At 38.6% G+C, this 11,971-nt stretch overlaps 1 pseudogene; it reads right to left on the bottom strand.

The window, feature by feature from the left end:
• Window positions 1–9,706: 9,706 nt before the first annotated feature.
• LOC149255696 (putative beta-D-xylosidase 6) overlaps window positions 9,707–11,971 on the bottom strand; it is a 128,063-nt pseudogene continuing 125,798 nt past the window's right edge.

The following is an 11,971-nucleotide window of genomic DNA, read 5'->3' as shown; positions in this document are numbered from 1 at the left end:
GTCTTTTTATTCTAAGCATTACAGACTCACCTTTGTAAATTTCACTCTGAACAAAGATCTATGAATCATCTTGAGTGGTTGAAATTAGTCCCCAAAGGTTATCTATACAAAAATAGGAGCTAATTCATCTTCAGCATCTTCAACTCTTGAACCTGTCATCCATTTATTCTTAATAAGATAATTGTTCATCCCATTCACCAACAGTTGTTGATGACTCAGAGTGTAATTCTAAAATATAAAAGATTAAAGATAAGAGGTCTTATCACAAGCCTGCTTACCATGTTCATAGGAAAATAATTTAACTGACATTACCAAAACTGCATACCAAACAGGGTAATGGCTTGAAATCTCAAGACAAGGGGTCTCATCACGAGCCAGCTTGTTCAGTTTAATTACTACCCGTGAATGGCATTGTCACCTATCTGGCCACCAAACCAGGACAATGGCTTTTATCTTAAACGGAAAAAAGAAATTGAAATTCAAAAAATACGAGAATATCTTTTGAATTCATTCTGTTTAGTCACACTCTAAGGTGAATGGAACAATGGACAAGAACATGGTTAAAAGGTAACCCTGCCGAGACTATGAACGTTTGCTGGCAGCAGAGGCTCTACCTGTGACAGAGGAGTTTATTTTAAAAGCTGATATGGAAAAGTTTTCTATTTTTACTCTTACAAACCAATAAGGACTTATTTTAATACTCGAAGTGCATTTATAAAAAGAGGAAGTTTAATGAAGAAACCTGTTTTATTTAGAATCAATAGATATCTAGTTATATTAGAAATTTCCTTTCTTTTATGAAGATTCTATTTGAGAAAATGTAAATATAATTGTTAGTTCAGAGATAACTGGTTCTGCCAGCGAATCGCCAATTGTTGTGCCCTACAACAACCCCCCATTTCATAACAATTTTATCACAAACAATTTACATATGAAATGGGTCCCTTTTAAATTTTTTAATTGGCATTAATAAACTTGTTCAAATAAGGTATGATAATCAAATGAATTTATGCAAAAAACCCTTATTGAGCAAGTGGTAAGCAAATTTTTTTGGTTAAGTCCAAAGAAGTAATCGCAAGTTCGGTTGCCATCTTGGTTTTTCCCGATGCGATATCGCTATCGGCCATCGGCAATAGCAAATGCACACACAAAAGGGCACATACCTTTCCCCGATGCGACGCGATATCGGCGATCGGCTATCGGCATTCCACTATGTCGTGTGGAAAATGTTTTAACACTCCGGCCCGATGCGATATCGGCTATCGGCATTCGCTAAAAGCAATTGATACACATCTGGGGGTATGTTCGCGTGCCGAATGCGATATCGCAATCGGCTTTCGCTAAAAAACTTTCCCAAGTAATAATGCCACACACACACTTCCGATGCGATATGATGACGCTTAATGATGACCTCAGTTCCAAAAGGTGATTATTTCAAAGCATTAAAGTTATATTTAAATCGATTTGACAAAATCACAGATTTCAAAAAGCCGTTAAGTAAAGGGATAAGGTAATGCATGCGTATTTAAAAGCTTTGCCCCTTCGAATTAACGAACAACTACGATTAGACCTTTCAAAGATCTATTACACGCTTTAAGGAGTCATTCGGTTTAATAACTTAAGTAATGGTCATTTATGAAGCTGTAGGCCGTAAAATCACCATCATTACATCTACGGCGCCTGCTCAAATCATTAAATCCGCAGCCTCTTTTTAGAATAATCTCGCCACGCTTCAAATCATATATTTATCCCGTTATGGATTGTCATTGTTATTTCTTTGTTACGATTTCTCTTGCACTTGTGTAGAATTCAACTAACGAGAGAAGTCTGAATATGATGGGAAAAAAGTCTAAGAAGATGGCAGGTTCTACTGCAACACCCGCCTCAGGCCAAGCTGCTACACCTTCAAGGAAGGGCTTAATCTCAGATACTACATGCACTGGTCTTACTGGTACTACATGGCAAGGGACATACAATTTGCTAGAAGGAGAACAACCAGAAGTGACAGTAACGGAGGCAAGTGTGGATGAATTAAGAAAGTCTGAGGCAACTCTTAAAGATTTGGCGGACTCTTTTCTGCACAGAATAGCAGCCAGGGAACAAGTCCTGCCTTATACTGATGTGGTACGTTGGGCAATTGAAGAAGTTCCTCTCACTAACAGAACCTTCGTTTCTAAGGATAGAAGGATTTTCGGCTCCTTCAAGCCTGAAGACTTAAGACAAATGTATCATCTGCCCAATCCCGAGCAAGTCTATAACAGAGCATTTGTGGAAAAATTTGCCAGAGAGAATGAATCACCAGCCGAACCTCTACGAGAGTGGAGGCAAAATCCAGCAAAACACAAACAAGATATGTCGGATAAGTACTCCAATGCTTCTCTGGCTTCACCTTACTGCTATGCTGGAATTATGATGTGTAGATTGTGGGGATTTCATGATTCAGCAAATATCCATGTTGATATGGTTCCCTTAATGGAAGCGGCCGTTAATAGTATAATTATGGATTGGGCCACTATCCTTTCTGATAAGTTGGTCTTAGCTATTCGTGAGTTTAGGGCCAAAACCAGAGTCAGTGAGAGGAAAATCCCACCTTTTTATTACTCTGCATACATTATGGATGCCCTTTGTTTTAATTCTGAGTTTCCTGTCCTTGGTTGGAGATGGACAACCCATGACCCAACACCTATTCATTTGTATCATCGTAAATTGTGGAAACCTTCTCACAAAGATCATTTATACCAAATTTGCAATGGTTTTATGGTTCCCGTTCACTATTCTATTTTTGACAGACATATCCCTAGGATTTCCTATGAAGCCTCTTTTGACCTGCCATCCGTAGCCCATTGGTTCGGCGAAGAATGTTTTTCTTATATCAGAGTTTTTGGAAGCAAGGCCAGGCCACATGTTCTTCCCGTATACATCCCAGACAAACTGTTGGCCCGAGAAATCTCTTATCAGATAATGTCTGAAGGTGTTACCCAAACTCTCAAAGAGGAGAAGAAGAGAGGATGGCCATCGTTTCCCTTAAGAATTGGAGTTTATACGCTGCTAAATTATAAACATGCAGAAAAGGAAGCAGCAAAACTCCAAATGCTATCTCTAGTTTCTATTCCCAACAGACTCTATGACCCGAACAAGGCTGCTTTTACTGCCTTGGAACAGGCTAAGCTGACAAAGGTGGTTCATCAAGAAGACCAGTTTGACGACCTGTTCATGGGTGCTGATTCAATAAGCCAAGTCAAACAACTTGCTGCAATGAGATATGGAGATATGGAATTAACTGAATTTAATAAACTTAGAAAGCAAAGGTTGCAAACTTTGCCTCTAAAGTTATTATCTACAACCCCAACTTCATCCTCAAGCGAGCCTGATCAGCCAGAAATAAATTTACCTCCCGTTACAATTAGAGAACAGGAGGAAAGTCAAAGAAAACTACAGGCAGAAAAGCAGCAAAAAGCACAAATTGAACAAGAGCAGAGAAGGCAAAGGGAGATAGAAGAACAAAGGAAACGAGAGGAAGAAGAAAAAATAAGGAAAGAACTGGAAGATAGGCAGAAAAAGGAATTGGAGGAACAGCAACGGAGAATACAAGAGGAGCAACAGCGGAAGGCATTCGAAGAACAGCAGAAAATTGAAAAAGAAAAAGAACAGAGTAAGCAAATCTCTGTCGATACTGAATTAATTGAGGAATGGAACCAATTTGATTCCATTATAAGTGGTAAAGAAGCCTCCAAAGACTCAGATGCCTTAAAGACTCCCGATATTACTGTTTCTCCGGTCCTTGAAGGGACCAGCGGCCCACCCACAGTACAGAATGTTGAAGAAGTTACTCAGAATCCATCTGATCAAGTTGATCTTCAGGTAGAGGAAATTCCTCCTCTAGACATTTTCTACAGCCCTAAGCATAAAGCCGTTGTAAGACGCTCAAGGAAGAGACGAAGGCTTGATCAACTTTCTGTCTCAAATGAGCAAACAGTCACGGGCAATGTCGTCTGGAAGGGAGAATTAAGTCCCTCTGAAGATTTAACAAAGCTGTCGCAATTCGCGGGAGCTTATTCAGCAGCAACCATTGACAAAGCATCCGAAGTGAGTCTTCTTTTGAAGACTAAAGAGCATGAGGTATATGCATTGCAAGCAGAAGTGATAGAGGCAAAGAATAAAACGACACAGGCGGAAGAACAATTGCTGGCTCAACAACAAGAGAATCATTTGTTAATCCAGCAAATTGAAAAACTAAGGATAGACCAAAGTGACATTAAAGCACGAGAGTTAGCAGAGGCATTATCACAGTTGGAAGCATCAAATGCGCTGTTAATGAAATCTAAAGAAGATCAAATAGTTCAGCTCTCAGCACAACTTGAAGGTATTAAAGGCGCCAAGAGCATTGAAGATTTCAGAACAGAGGCAACTCTGATAAACGGCGCTTTAATATCTCAGATTAGACTTTTGTGCCGACAGCTAGTTGAGGCTGAGTCACTTTGTGATATATCTACAGCAGTATGTAAGCAAATCGAGAAAGCCAGGACTAACTTGGATCAGGCCGAAGATGAAATAATAGAATATATTGAATGGCAAGATACTCCAGAAGGGCAAGCTGCTAATTTAGCCCGAATCAGTGAAACATACAAGAACATACTTTTCATGGAATGGGAAACACAGGTAATGAAGGCAGAGAGGGCAGCATCCAGATGCAAAACAATTTCCACGAACATGATCAACATAGTCAATGATACATTGTATCTGGCTAATATGATTTCACAATGCACACCTGGAAATATAACAACCGCAAATATGCTGGAGCATAAGAATTATCTTAAGCTGGAAGAACAAGGGCGGTTAATTGCTGGAGTAAATACCTTGACCTCCGATGCATACTGGCTTTTCTTGATTAAACCGCATTCTCAAAGGTCGGCTCTCAACTGTCTAACCGACGCTCTCCAATACCTGATTGCCGATTTCCAAGATGCCACATATGATGCACAGCTGACTTCTCGCCTCAATACTCCACCTGAAGTAGAGCCAATGCTGGCTATATGTCAGCGAAAGAGTAAAGGCAAAGAGACAGCTGACTGAAGCATCGCCGCCGACTGCCGATTCACCCAAATTGCAAGATGATATTTGTTGATGCCGATTTCTTAGTTTTCAGTTTTTAGATATTTAATAGTTAGATTAGAATAGTATTTATAGACCCTTTCATTGTTTTGGAAAAGGTCGTAAAAATTTGTAAAAGACTAAAAGGCTGAAGTTTGCACTATTGTGCTTCAGTCCATATTCTTTTTGAAACTCGACCACTGGTCCTTAATTTTACTTGGAATGCTGTTTAAGTAAATTGTGCACTATTGTCGTTTGCTTGGAATGCTTTCTGGTTGGAAGGAAGGACTGCTACATAGCGATTAATACATTGGATTGATCAAACAGCTTGCATGGTACTATTATCTGTATCTGTTCTCTTTTTAGTTATATGAATTGCTGTGTTATTACTTTGCTATTATTGAATACATGTATGCAATACAACAATAAGTCTTCATTTCATATCACTATTGAATGTTTTTGAGATTTGTTATCTTTCACCCATGTATGTATCAATGATATAAATGACTGAGTACAGTAATTCGCTATTATAGCTCTGCGTAACTACTTACGCAGAGCAATCTCAAATGATTAAACATCTATGCTTGTTGTTAGTGTCATCTATATGCCTGTCATTAAGCATAGTTTATTAAACGCTGTACTGTCCGAATTGATAAGTCCCGGGATTAGCTTATAGTTTTTGCATTTCTTTTATAGTTTAGTTATTTTGTTTATTATCATTTCATATCTTAAATCATCCATCCATCCCGTTCACTTATAATCTTTGGGAAACTGGTCCCGTTATCCCCAGTCGGAGCCACTATTCCAAACGGAAAAGGAGCTGCACTAAGTTCCGGACCGGGTGGTTTCCCCGATGTTGTTGCTACGAATTTTGAGGCCTCAACAGACACATGAGAAGAAGTCTCATGTATGCAAATTGAAGAAAGCCTTGTATGGGCTGAAACAAGCACCTATAGCATGGTATGGTCGAATAGATGGCTAGTTGCAGAAGATGGGATTTGTCAATAGTGACGCGGATCCAAATCTCTACTATCTGGTTGTAGAGAAGGATTCGTTAATCTTAGTATTATATGTGGATGATATCTTTTTTACTGGATCATCTAGGCTCATTAGGGACTGCAAGAAGAATCTAGCCACAGAATTCAATATGAAGGATTTGGGACGAATGCATTACATCCTAGGGTTGGAAGTTTGGAAGTAGAAGGGATAAATATTCCTTGGGAAAGGGACGTATGCTATAGAAACCCTGAAAAGATTCGGGATGGAGGACTGTAGACCCATGGCTACTCCAATGATCACCAATTGGAAGAAGATTGATGCATCAGAAGATAAGGATGTTGATCCCACCCTATACATGGAGCTCATAGGGTCCCTAATATATTTGATCAACACAAGGCCAGACATTTGTTACGTTGTCAACACCCTCAGTCAGTTCATGGTGGAACTGAAGATGGCACACTGGGCAACAGCCAAACACGTACTCAAGTATTTATAGGGAACATTCGATTATGGACTCTTGTACACCAAAGGTAAGGATATCCGTTTGAGTGGATTTACTAATGCAGATTGGGCAGGAAGTTTAGTGGATCGGAAAAGTACCTCTGGGTATTGTTTCAACATTGGATCAGGAATGACCTCGTGGTGTAGTAGGAAACAGAAGTCTGTGGCTTTGAGCTCATCTAAGGCAGAATATATGGCGTCAAGCACAACTTCCTGTGAGGTCGTATGGCTTAGAAAAATTCTTGTGAACCTATTCAGAAGGAATATGGAGGCGACTAGGATCATGTACGATAATTAGAGTTGCATCAAGCTCTCTAAGAATCCAGTGTTTCATGACAGGTCGAAGCATATTGATATTCGATGTCACTTTTCTAGGGACTGTGTCCAATGAGGAGTTGTATAGTTGAGCTACACTCCTATAGGAGAACAGGTGGCAGACATACTCACCAAGGCCTTTGGAATGACAAAGTTTGACTACTTTATGGAAAAGATGGGGATGGTAAAAAACTTGTTTCAGTAGCAGAAATGGGAGTGATAACAACACGAATGCAGAGGGAGTTGCAGTACGGATGCAGTGTTGGGGTAAAGGAGCAGCAACAACATGAATTCAGAGGGATTTTTCATACAAATGCAGCAGTGGCAGTAGAAGAGCCTTGGGTAGTAGTAAAGGATGTAGCAATGCAGAGGATGTTGGGCAGGGAGGCTGAGCATCAGCACAGGGACCAATGCCAGATGATCAGGGTGATACTCAGTGAGGAGTATTACTAGAGTATAGTCCTTGCTAATAGGGAGTGTTGATTTCGGGTAGCATCAGATGTGCTCTAGCCACAAAAATTCGTGGAGAGGCTAAAGCACATGAGATCTCCAATACCCAGAAATGGTTTGGGATGATTCTAAATAGCTTGGGAGATATTAAAATAATTAATATTTTTAATGGAGTCCCTAAGTCTAAACTTAGGGAAAATAAAGTATTAATGTGAATTAATATAAAATTGTGTTAGAAGGGTCCAAAATTCATGGATTAAGCCAGAGTTAATATTAGCCATTAATTAGGGACTTAATCTCGGCCTTTGATTTAACAACAAGAAAAGTATAAGAGGAGGCTTGAGGGTCACTTGGAGAACACAATGAGGGAGACCAGTTAGTTCAATTTCTGGAGCGGGGTTAACTAAGAAATTTGAACCAGTGATCTGGTGAGAAGTCAGGAGGCAGTAAATACGGAACAGAGAGATAGGATTAGGCACTGGAGACCAGCGTTGAGGGAGGAGAGGCAAATGCAGGGGCAGCAGGAGACTGCACAATCACTAGAGGGACTATGTGGGTGACGCAAAGAGGCCCAGGGTTGATGGAGTCAAGCAGGGGCTGACGCAGAGTGTCTGGGAGCCACGTAGAGGTCAGCCATGTTGACACTGGGACTGGGAGAAGTGGTGGAGAATTGTTTTTTCTCTGTGGGTAAGCCAGTTTGGCACCCTAATGTATTGAAGAATTGTTGAATAACAAATCCTCCCTTACTGCATCGGTTTTCCCACATTGGGTTTTTTCGGGGACTGTTGTCCAAAATATCTATGTGAATGTGTTGATTCTTGTACGTGTGTTTGTTTCTGTATTACGGTGTGATATCTATTGGGTTGTGTTATATTCTTTCCATGACTAGTCCCCCTACTTAACCTGGGGGTTAGAGGGGGGGTAGAGCCCCCCCTTTGTTGCACCAACTACGCAACGGGGGGGTCACAGGGGGGGCGGAAGCCCCCCCTGTACGGGGGGTTTGACAGGGGTGGTTAGCCCACCTCTACGGGGTCTGAGGCAATGCCTCGGGGAAATTTTTTTTGGACCCTATATTAAGTTGGGCAGACCTAACTATGGTTTTGTGCATGGCTTTTGCACATGGTTTTGGACACGATGGTTTTCGGTCCATGGTATTGGATGCTTTAGCATGTATAAATATGTATTATAACATTGAAAGGAGCATAATGAAAAATCAAGCTGGTAGTCCTGGTTTGGATCCAAGGGAAAATCTCTATGTATATGTGTTTTATGTGTTATGCTCTTGCATTGTTTGTTTTCTATGTTTTAGAATTCATATGAGGGTAATTTTTGTAAGGGATTAAAACCTACAATATTTGTAGCATAATTTATTTTAATGTTTATTGAAGGAATTCCATAAATAACTTATTTAATAATAAGTAGGAAAAGTAAATCAAATGTTACACTGATAGAATTTTCACATAGAGCAACAATTTAGAGAAGGAACTCTTGTCTCAGAATAAAAAAAGTCTTTTTATTTTTTCAAAAAGATGATAAAAATTCATGTTTAGTTCTTGAATAGGACAACCATAATACTTAAGGACCTATATGTCCAAAAGTCCAAGATATGTTTTTGATGATCTGAATGAAATTCCCACGTAAATCCTTATGGAAGACTCTAAAAGGTATCTTCTAGGGCCTGTAAACAAGTTCAACACCTATTTTGGCCAAAATGCTATGACACTGTCTATTTTGATTTCCTCTTGAAATAAGCACTCCCTCTAGTATACTCAATTTGTTTCCCATATCGATTTGGGGTGTGGATAAACTTGGATCCTTCCAACCTTTTCATAAAAGAAATCATGGAAAAAAAATTAAGTGAGATATACTTATGGAAGAAATACTCACTGAGGAGAATAGTGATGATGATAACATAGGACACTTCATCAATAATTTTGATGAAATAAACAAGCGTTGGGTATCTGTTGTTTACTAATTTTCTATGTTCAAGAATGAGATCATGAAAAGACTACTAGATTCAATGCTTTTCATTGAATATTAGGCACGTACTGACTAGAGGGCATGTCAGTTGGTGTGGTCATGGATTGTCAACTTCCTATTTATAAAATTATGGGAAGGGTGTGAAAGTCCCAAGTGTGGAGAAAATTGCAGAAAAATAGTAGTTACATAGCCTTCATATGTCTCAATATTACACAAGGATCCAGCCTACTCAAAACCATAAATGCCACTATTATTTTACTTCCCAGAGGACAATGCAAATATTGTCATGAAGATGTTTTACTTCTCAGAGATGGAATACAATGCAGGTATTGTCTTGAAGCCAATCAGATTATCATTATAGGTGGTAGTACTATGGATTTCTTTTCAAGTGTTTGGTAACAAGTGAAACTGGATACTAGGTATCACCAACAATTAGGGAATGGGAACCAATGGCCAAAAGTATTTTCCCATTCTCTTCAACAGTATAAAGTTCATCAAAAGGTTTAACCATAAACGTAATTTTGGTTGTTTGTTTACTCGAGACATGAACATTACAAAATCCAATTAGCTGCTTTTGTGGGGCTCCTTTGTGGGTTGCAGGGGACTTGGAATACAACAACACTGCATGCCTCCCATCCATGTTATCATGGTTCCACACAAGTATGGAGGATCTGAATTTTAACTTACTGCAAGGGGTGTTCTCCACTCTGACATGATATTTTCCTATGTCACCAAGGGCTTCAACATGCTCCATTGTCACATTCAAATCAATATTCTTGATGGTTGTGGAAGAGAACTCATATGAGTATGCTGAGTAACTCAATCTTGACCAAAGTCAAACACTTTCTTCCCTATGTAAAATATGTATGTACAGCCCAGATAGCCTGTATGATGATTTGGATGCATGTTCATGTCCGTCATTGGTATCTTCACGAAGTCTTGAGGGTACCATGTCACAAGAAATATCCCACCTAAATAGTACAAACATACACATCTCATCCAAGTACTTCAATTTTTCTACAGTATGTTTTGCCTTTCATCAAAAGAAACTGACAATATACAAATCCCAAATTCACAAAAATATAACAACAAAAATATAGGCTAGTGCCAAAGGGACAAGATAATTCTGATGCTTTGTTCCATATTACCATTGGTAGTATAATTCATTTTACACCAATTTTTTCTTTACTCAGCTTTGGAACTAAAAAATAATCAACAAAATAAACTGATAAAAAAAATCAACATGCCAACAAGGAGATGTGTAGTCATGAGGTGTCCCTGGATTTCAAGGACATTAGAGATATAGAAAATAGTTATTATTCAAACAATTTTTCTAGATATTTTCTTACAGATTGTTGCAATAACACTAAAAGATCCTAGTATAAACTTCTTTCAATTGCTACAACAACTCATAATTTTGTTGTAAAAGATGCATTTGACTTTGAATTTATTTAAATGTTTGAGTAGTCCACCTTCTCCATATATTGTATTCACAAGGAAACCAAACAAATTCTAATATAGCTGACAATTGCTACTTACATGAACTAAACAATTCTTAAAATCATTAAAAAAATCACTAACATTGCCTATAAACTAAGCAAAAAAAACACTACAATTTCCTGTAAATGAAGTATAATCATTGTCATTCCCTATAAACTAAGTAAAATAAATCACACTCAAATTTTAAAACAAAATTGGATAAGCACTACTAAATAGCAGAAAACAACATGTCAAGAACGAAAATCCTACATGAAACGACCTACCTTAGAGACATTCCAAGTCGGGTTATAACTGGAGAAATTCAAAGGGGAAACTCCACAAGGAGAAAGGTGGTACCAGAAACTGGTCAAGGACAAGGAGAGAAGGGATAAAATTCTAGCCTTCGAGAGCCTTCCAATTCTAGCATCAATCTCTCGATGGCCAAAAGGCCAAGACAGAATCGTTGGTTAACTCCCAGAAGATCTGATGGATTCCAGAATGATGTTTTCCAAAATTAAGGAACAACTCATAATCACTTCGAATGGCATCTTCAAAAACAGTGCAACCATCGCCAATGTGGAGGGAAAATGGAACCAATAGCTCAGTCTTTTTGTTGGAAGATCTGGTCAGGCCTTGGTCCTATTGAAGAAGAGCACCAAGCACAAGAAGAAGTAGTCCATGATCAAGAAAATTGAAATACCAATTGTAGGATATTGGGTCATAATTTTTTGTTACTTTACTCTTCTCTGATGCCAATTGTAGGATATTGGATCATAATTTTTTGTTGCAATTGTTAACCATGGTAGGATGTCACTAGCATTTTGGTTCTCTTTTTATTTAAATTTCAGAAAAAGAACAAGGTTTGGCCAGTAAGACCATAGGAAAAAATAGTATAATGGCTACTGTAACAAAGCCCATGAGGGCCTAAATCTATGTTTTTAAATTTTATCAACTCTTCTTGCCAAGAAATTTAGACAATTTAACAGAAGTTTATAGTCTCATCAAATTTTATGGAAAACCTGGATTGCTCATGGTAAAGGGGATGACTACTATTTAGAAAATTGGAATACCGTGTGTGAATAGATGGGTTTCCAAAAATAATATGTTGGGATAGGAACTGATAGCTGATGGACGGTTCAGCCTACTCATTCAATCT

This window comes from Pinus tabuliformis, chromosome 7 (genome assembly GCF_031772625.1).
Source record: "Pinus tabuliformis cultivar Carrire ecotype Pingquan chromosome 7, CPIR1, whole genome shotgun sequence".
Taxonomy (NCBI): Eukaryota; Viridiplantae; Streptophyta; class Pinopsida; order Pinales; family Pinaceae; genus Pinus; species Pinus tabuliformis.
The sequence above is the reverse complement of the archived record's forward strand: the minus strand, read 5'-3'. Positions and strand labels throughout refer to the sequence as shown.